The sequence below is a fragment of the Rhinopithecus roxellana genome, chromosome 8 (genome assembly GCF_007565055.1).
Source record: "Rhinopithecus roxellana isolate Shanxi Qingling chromosome 8, ASM756505v1, whole genome shotgun sequence".
Taxonomy (NCBI): domain Eukaryota; kingdom Metazoa; phylum Chordata; class Mammalia; order Primates; family Cercopithecidae; genus Rhinopithecus; species Rhinopithecus roxellana.
In genome coordinates this window covers 120,374,699-120,382,289 of record NC_044556.1, presented here as the reverse complement: position 1 = coordinate 120,382,289, position 7,591 = coordinate 120,374,699, and the positions used below count along the sequence as shown (strand labels likewise).

Below are 7,591 nucleotides of genomic sequence, written 5' to 3'. Positions count from 1 at the left end.
CAGCTGTGAGAAAGGGGCCATGGCCCTCCATACCCTAGAATGGTAGATCCACCAGCAGCTTGCACCCAGCACCTGGGAAAGCTACAGGTGCTCAACAACCTGTAAGAGCAGCCTGGAGTTCTGAAACCTTCAAAGCCACAGAGGTGGAAATATCTTCAGGAAATAGGGGCTTTGGAAGCCCGTGCCTTGCACCAGTGTGCCTTGAATGTGGGATATGGAGTCAAAGAAGATTATTTTGGAGCTTTAAGATTTAATTACTGCCCTTCTGCATTTTGAACTTGTGTGAGGCCTGTAGCTCCTTTCTTCTGGCCAATTTCTCCCTTTTGGAAGGGTATGTTTACAATGTCTATAGTCCCATTGTACCTTGGGAGTAAATAACTTGTTTTTTATTTTACAGGCTCTATAGATGGTAAGGAACTCAGCTCAGCTCTAGATGAGACTTTGAACTTGAGACTTGGGACTTTTGAGTTAATGCTGGAATGAGTTAAGACTTTGCAGGGGGAAAGGCTTTGGGGGACTATTGGGAAGGCATAATTATACTGTGCAATGTGAGAAAAACATGGGGTTTGGGTGGGGCCAGGGATGGGATAATATGGTTTGGGTATTTGCTCCCACCCAAATCTCATGTTGAATTGTAATTTCCAGTGTTGGACGTGGAGCCTGGTGGGAGGTATTTGGATCGTGGAGGTGGATCCCTCATGAATGGTTTGGGTTATTCCCTTGGTGATAAGCGAGCTTTTGCTCTGAGTTCACATGAGACATGGTTGTTTAAAAGTGTGTGGCACCCCCCGACACACACCACATTCTCTCTTGCTTGTTCTTGCTTTCACTGTGTGACATGCCTTTTCCCCCTTTGCCTTCTGTCATGATTGTGAGCTCCCCGAGGCCTCACCAGAAGCCAAGCAGATTATAGCACCATGCTTCCTGTACAGCTTGCAGCATGACGAACCAATTAATCTATTTTCTTTATGAATGATCCAGTCTCAGGTATTTCTTTATAGCAATTCTAGAATAGCCTAATACATGATTTTGCAAGATAATTCAGAAGATGCTGCTTAACTGTTGTGCACAAATAAGGAAAGCAGCTCTGTCCGGGGCACTTGGTTATTCAAACCTTGGTGAATAAGCCAGGTTTCCTACAGAGACCTAGAAATGGATGTCTGCTTGAAAACATTCCTTCCTATCAAGACATGTGAGAGAAACATAGGAAAGCCTTGCTCTAAAAACAATATGGAGTTTGCATCTGTTTGGAGGCCATAAACTTAAAATTGATTTTAACACTGTGCCTTGTGTACAGTAATTACTGAGAAGGAGGAGAAGGAGTAAATCTCATGGTTCCAGCCTCATTATCCTCCCTTTGAGATAGTGGTAATAATTGGCCCTAGACAGGTACCTTTTAAATTTAAAACCTTTTAATGGGCCATTATGACATTTAGCTATGACTATAAAGTCAGAGAAAAACATGTGATTTCAGGCTTTCTAGTCAGGTCTAAACTTTTTTCTTTAAAATTATGTCTAATTAAAAATATTCCTGATTGGTAGAAATTTGAATTGTTTCAAGTTTGGAGCTATAAGTAAAACTTCTATAAACAGTTAAGTATGTGTCTTTGAGTTGACTTATGTTTTTATTTCTCTTGAGTAAAAACAAACAGCAGATTTTCTAGGCTGCATGGTAAGTACGAATATGTTTAACTCTATAGTCTATTTATATGTTTAAACATCCAGAAATGACTATACAATTTTACATTCCCACCAGCAATGTGTATGAGCTCCCATTCCTCCATATAACTTGCCAAAACTTGGAATGGTGAGCGTTTAGAAATTTTACCATTCTAGTTGGGTGAGTATTTGCATTTTTTCTAATAACTAATGATCTTGAATATTTTAAAATGTGCTTATTTGCTATCTGCATATCTACTTTGGTGAGTTGTCTATTAAAATGTTTTGCTGCCCCTTCCCCTTCCCGGAGGGCCTTCCAGTGCGGTCCTCCTGGGCCTCGCTTCCCCTAGCCCCTGCAGTGGGTCCGAATTAGAGGTTCCGGAGTGCGTTCTGGAGCCCCAGCGCGGGATGGGTCCTGGGGGTAGACAGACGCTGCTGGCCAGCCCGCCCCAACCGAGGTTCTTGGCACCCTCTTAAGAGCTTCAGCTGCTCCAATATTAGAATCCCAAGAAAATCAAAAGGCATTCAGGGATTTCTGCTCACCTGGAGAAAGGATGGAAATACTTCAACAAGGCATGGAAGGAAGTTTGACTGCATAAGACAACATGGTTGAGGTCTGAGATTTTACATGGAGTTATTCAAGAGTTGCTTGTGGACTCCTGTGTGAAGATACAAGACACAAATTTAACTTCTGAGGACAAAAAGTTTCCTGAGACCCTTGAACAGCGGCTACTCATAATGGAACTGACATGGCTCTTAGGTCCTAGCCAGGAGAGGGAGATACCTTCACTGCTAGAGCTGGAGAAAGCAGACCTTCTGGAATCCATGCCACTCTCAGAGGATTTTGTTTGGATGAAGGCTCTGCTACAGCAAGAAGTGGAGGAGCAGCTCAAGAAGAAATGTTTCACTCTGCTCTGGTACTACAATCCCAATTCAGATGCTGACAGTGAAACCATGAAGACAGCAGAGGTGTGTGGAAACTTGCAGAGGTCCGCGTGGGTAGGGAGCAGCAGTGCCAGGATGCCAAGAGCCAGCAAAAGGAGCGGATGGTGCTGCTGGAGAAGAAGAGTGCCACCTACTCCCAGGTTTCTCCGCTGCCTCACTTTGCTGCAGAGGCTTCCTCAGGAACACTGGCTGAAGACTCACTCGGAGTTAGACCACATCAATGCCCAGTACCTGGAAGTCAAGTGCGCTGCTATGATCCTTAAGCTGACGATGGAGGAGATAAAGATTTTGTCCGACACACTGCTGAGAAAGTGGAAGTTCATTGTCTGATTAGGGACCGTTTGGAAGGAGCCAATCACCTACAGGAGTAGCACATGGAGAAGTCAAGACAGGTCCTGAACTCCTAGCTCCTATGAAATACTTGGGGAGGAGTTTGGCAGGCTGGTGAAAAGAGTCCACTCTACTCAAGCAGGCAACTGAGAAGCGGTAGGCCCTCCAGGAGTTCAACAAGGCCTACCGTTGAGCTCTGGCAGGACCAGGAAGCATGGCTTCTGCACAGCTGCTGCCTCCTAATCTTCCTGCTAGTAGGACCACCTTCACCTGGGGATGCCTTTGCTACAAGGGAGTGTGGAAATGTTTGCATTTGCTTGAAAGAGTGCATTTAGGCACCTTCCTAGTTTTTATTTCTGGTTTGTAATGACTGGGCCTCTTCTGGAAAATCTAGCAAGCAGATTTATATAATTTTTATGCACGGCTGTTTGTCAGTGTCAGCCCTGTATCGTATTTGATTATCTCCTGAATAAAGTTATCATATTATATCTTTAAAAATGTTTTGCTTATTTTTAAAATGTTGTGTTGATAATTGAAATTAAGTATTCTTTATGTATTTTGTACAAGTTCAGTATCAGATATAGCTTTTGAAAATATTTTCTTTCAGTCCATGGCCTACCTTTTTATTTTCTAAATGGTGTTTTTTAAAAGGCAAATGTTTTATATTTGGTAAAGTTCAATGCGTCTATTATTTCTATATCTTTTATGTGTGTGTGAGCATGTGTCCAGTCTAAGATATCTTTGTCTAGCTCAAGGTCCCGAAGATTTTTCTTGTATATTCTTCCAGAAATTTTTTGATTTTCACACTTACATTTAGGTCTATGATGCATTTTGAGTTAATTTTTTCTGTATGGTGAAAGTAAGGTTCAATGTTCACTTTTTGATTATGCCATTTGTTGATTAATGGATTCATTCCCCATTGAAATACCTTGGCATCTTTGTCAAAAATCACTGGGAGAGACAGAGGCAAGATAGCTGACCAGATGCAGCTAGTGTGAGCCCCTTCCACAGAGAAGGACCAAAATAGCAAGTAGATAATCACAAAACTAAGAGAGAACACTGGAATTCAACAGAGAAGTGATGAGAAACACTGAAAGCAAAGAAGGAGAGGGAATTGAGGCAGCTTGCTCAGCCAAGATTGCCTGGGAGCTGGGAGAAGCTCCCAAATGCAGGGAAATAGTCAGTGAGACCTTCAGGGCTCCAAATTCTTGTCATGAACTTCAATTCTAGGCACTGGAGAGCCCCTCAACCCTCATGAGTGTCAAAACTAACAAAGGGAGCTGTGTAGAGGTTGTATAGAGGTATCGTTTCAGAAAGGAAACTTAGGCTGAGTCCCACAGGCTTCTGAGCCCTGTGCATCTGTAACATTGTGTCATTCTGACAGCTCAGCCCCCAGAGGACTTTGTCCTACCCTGGGACCATCACTGCCATGGCTGCCACTAGGCCAAGGAAAACAGGCACTTTCACATACTTCTGAGGACAAATGCCACCACTACTGCAGGCTATTGTGGGGCCAAGATGTGAAGAAACTGTACACGCCACAGCTGTCTGCCCATGCTGCTCCCACTGAGAGTGGCACTGCCCTCCCTGGTAGCAGGCCCACAGCCAGTGCCATTCTGACAGCCCAGTTTCCAAAGCACTATGATCTTCCCTGGGACCACCAGGCCAAAGAAGAAGAGGGAAAGCTGGGCACTTTAACAAGCCTTGAGGACAAATACAACTGCTACTGCTGTAGGCTGCTAAGAGACCAAGGTGCAAGCAAACAGCAAGCTCCACAGCTTACTGCTTAAGCTGCTCCTGCTGAGCATGGCCTTGTTCTCCCTGGAGGCAGCCTGCAGTGCAGTCACTGCTGCCCAAACCTGACAATTCTGCCAGCAGCCTAGGGATCATCTGCCCCTGCCTATCACAGGCAGTGCCTGAAAGCACTTCCAGGGAACCTGAGGACAAGTTTATCAACTCAGTCCCATCTCCCTACTACTCTAGCATGCCATTTAGGGGCCTGGGGGTCTCTCAGCCCAGTTCACCACCAATGGTACATGAACATCCTAGTGGGGTCTGAAGCTGGGCTGACCCAACCTGTTGATACCACCACAGCTGGCAGTCACCCATATGAGCCACCTGCAGGTCAGCAGACTGGCCCACCCAACTTATCACAACCACCACCAACATCAGAATGGACCACCTGGGCTCCAGTGGGTTGCTCCACCACTGCTTCTGCCATCATCCACATCACACCACTGCCTGGAGACCTAAGAACCCACCCACATACCTTGCCCACAGCTGCCACTACTGGCCTACCTGGACCCGCTAATACCAGTGGCAGCATACATCACTCTGGGGCTCAAGGACAGGTATGCTCAGCCCACTGCTACCACCACCAGGGCCTGAAGACTGGCCCACCAGGCATCTTAGTACCCATAAAAACGTCATCATAGCCTCCATTCACAGCTACATCCTAAGCCACTAAGGAAATCACAAATACCACTGACACTGTTCATAGCTGAAGAAATCATACTGAGACTACCTTACTGCATACACCCAATATCAAAGCCAGAGTGACCTACTCAACCACAAACAAATATACATCTTCAGGAATAAGTTCTACCCCATGAAATCAAATTCAAAACTTGAAAGAAGTGTCTGTTACACTAGATGTGCAGATATCAATGTAAGGATGCAGGAAACATGAACAAGCAAGGAAATACAACATCTCCAAAGGAACTCAATAATTTTCCAGCAGCAGATCCCAATTAAAGAAATTCACAAAATCCCAAATAAAAATGCACACTACCGATTTTAAAGTAGCTCAATGAGACACAAGAGAATTCTGAAAAAAAATTTTTAGAGGAATCAGAAAAATGATTCAGGTCATAAATTTAAAAGGTTGCCAGAAAGATAACTATTTTAAAAAAGAATCAAACAGAAATTCTGAAACTGAATAATTCATTTACTAAAATGCAAAATACATTTGAAAGCTTCAAAAATAGGTAAGACCAAGCAGAAGGAAAACTCTCAGAACTTGAACACTGGTCTTTTGAAATAATCCAGTCAGAAAAAGATAAAGATAAAATAAAAAAGAATGAGCAAAGCTTTTGTGACATTTGGGACAACATAAAGTAATGGAATATTTGAATTACCAGTGTCCCTGAGGGCAAAGAGAGAAAGAAAAGATTAGAAAACCTATTTAACAAAATGCTAGATAAAAACTTCCCAAGTCTAGCAAGAGACATAGATACCCAGATACAGGAAGCTTAAAGATCCCCAAATGAACATAATGCAAAAAGTTCTTCTTGACAGCACATTGTGGGCAAACTGTCTACAGCCAAAGACAAAGGAAGCAGTCTTTAAAATGTAAAAGAAAGGCCTCTACACCTTTTTTTTTTTTTTTTTTTTTTTTTTTTTTGAGATGGAGTCTTGCACTGTCGCCTGGGCTGGAATGCAATGGGGTGATCTCAGCTCACTGCAACCTCCACCTCCCAGGCTCACGCAATTCTCCTGCCTCAGCCTCCCAAGTAGCTGGGATTACAGGTGCACACCACCACACCTGGCTAATTTATTGTATTTTTAGTAGAGATGGGGTTTCACTGTATTGGCCAGGCTGATCTCAAACTCCTGACCCTGTGATCCACCTGCCTCAGCCTCCCAAAGTGCTGGCATTATAGGCATGAGTGCCACCATACCCGGCCCACATCTACACCTTTTAAAGAACACCCGTCAGACTAATAGTGAATTTCTCAGCAGAAACCTTACAGGACAGGAGATAATGGAATGACATATTCAAAGCACTGAAAGAAGAATATGCCATGACACTATGTCAACAAAATCACCCTTCATAAATGAAAGAAAAATAAACTCTTTCCCACACAAGCAAATGCTAAGGGAATTCATTACCACTAGACTGGTCTACAGGAAATGCTCAGGGGAATCTGAAGCTGAAAGGACATTTGCCATCATGAAAACACATAAAAGTATAAATTCAACAGTAAAGCAAACACACAAATGAGAAAGAGAAATAACTCAAATGGTACCACTACACATAATCACAAAACCACAAAGACAATAGAAAAAAAGGAAAGGAACTAAGAATATACAAAACAACCAGAAAACAATGAACAATATGACAAGGACAAAGCCTTACATATCAGCCATACCTCTGAATGTAAATGATTAAATTCCCCACTTAAAAATATGTAAGGCCGGGTGCGGTGGCTCAAGCCTGTAATCCCAGCACTTTGGGAGGCCGAGACGGGAGGATCACGAGGTCAGGAGATCAAGACCATCCTGGCTAACACGGTGAAACCCCGTCTCTACTAAAAAATACAAAAAAACTAGCCAGGCGAGGTGGCGGGCACCTGTAGTTCCAGCTACCCGGGAGGCTGAGGCAGGAGAATGGCGTAAACCCGGGAGCCAAAGCTTGCAGTGAGCTGAGATCCGGCCACTGCACTCCAGCCTGGGCAACAGAGCGAGACTCCATCTCAAAAAAAAAAAAAAAAAATGTAGACTGGCTAAATGGATAAAGAAACATGATCCAATTATATGCTTCCTATAAGAAACATACTTTACCTGCAGAACACATATAGACTCAAGTAAAAAGAAGGAAAAGGTATTTCGCACAAATGGAAGACAAAAGCAAGCAGGAATAACTATACTTATATCA

General features: G+C 43.4%; 1 pseudogene; it reads left to right on the top strand.

Annotated features, from left to right (window-relative positions):
* Positions 1-1,425: 1,425 nt before the first annotated feature.
* Positions 1,426-3,127, top strand: LOC104669432 (annotated as a pseudogene).
* Positions 3,128-7,591: the final 4,464 nt, after the last annotated feature.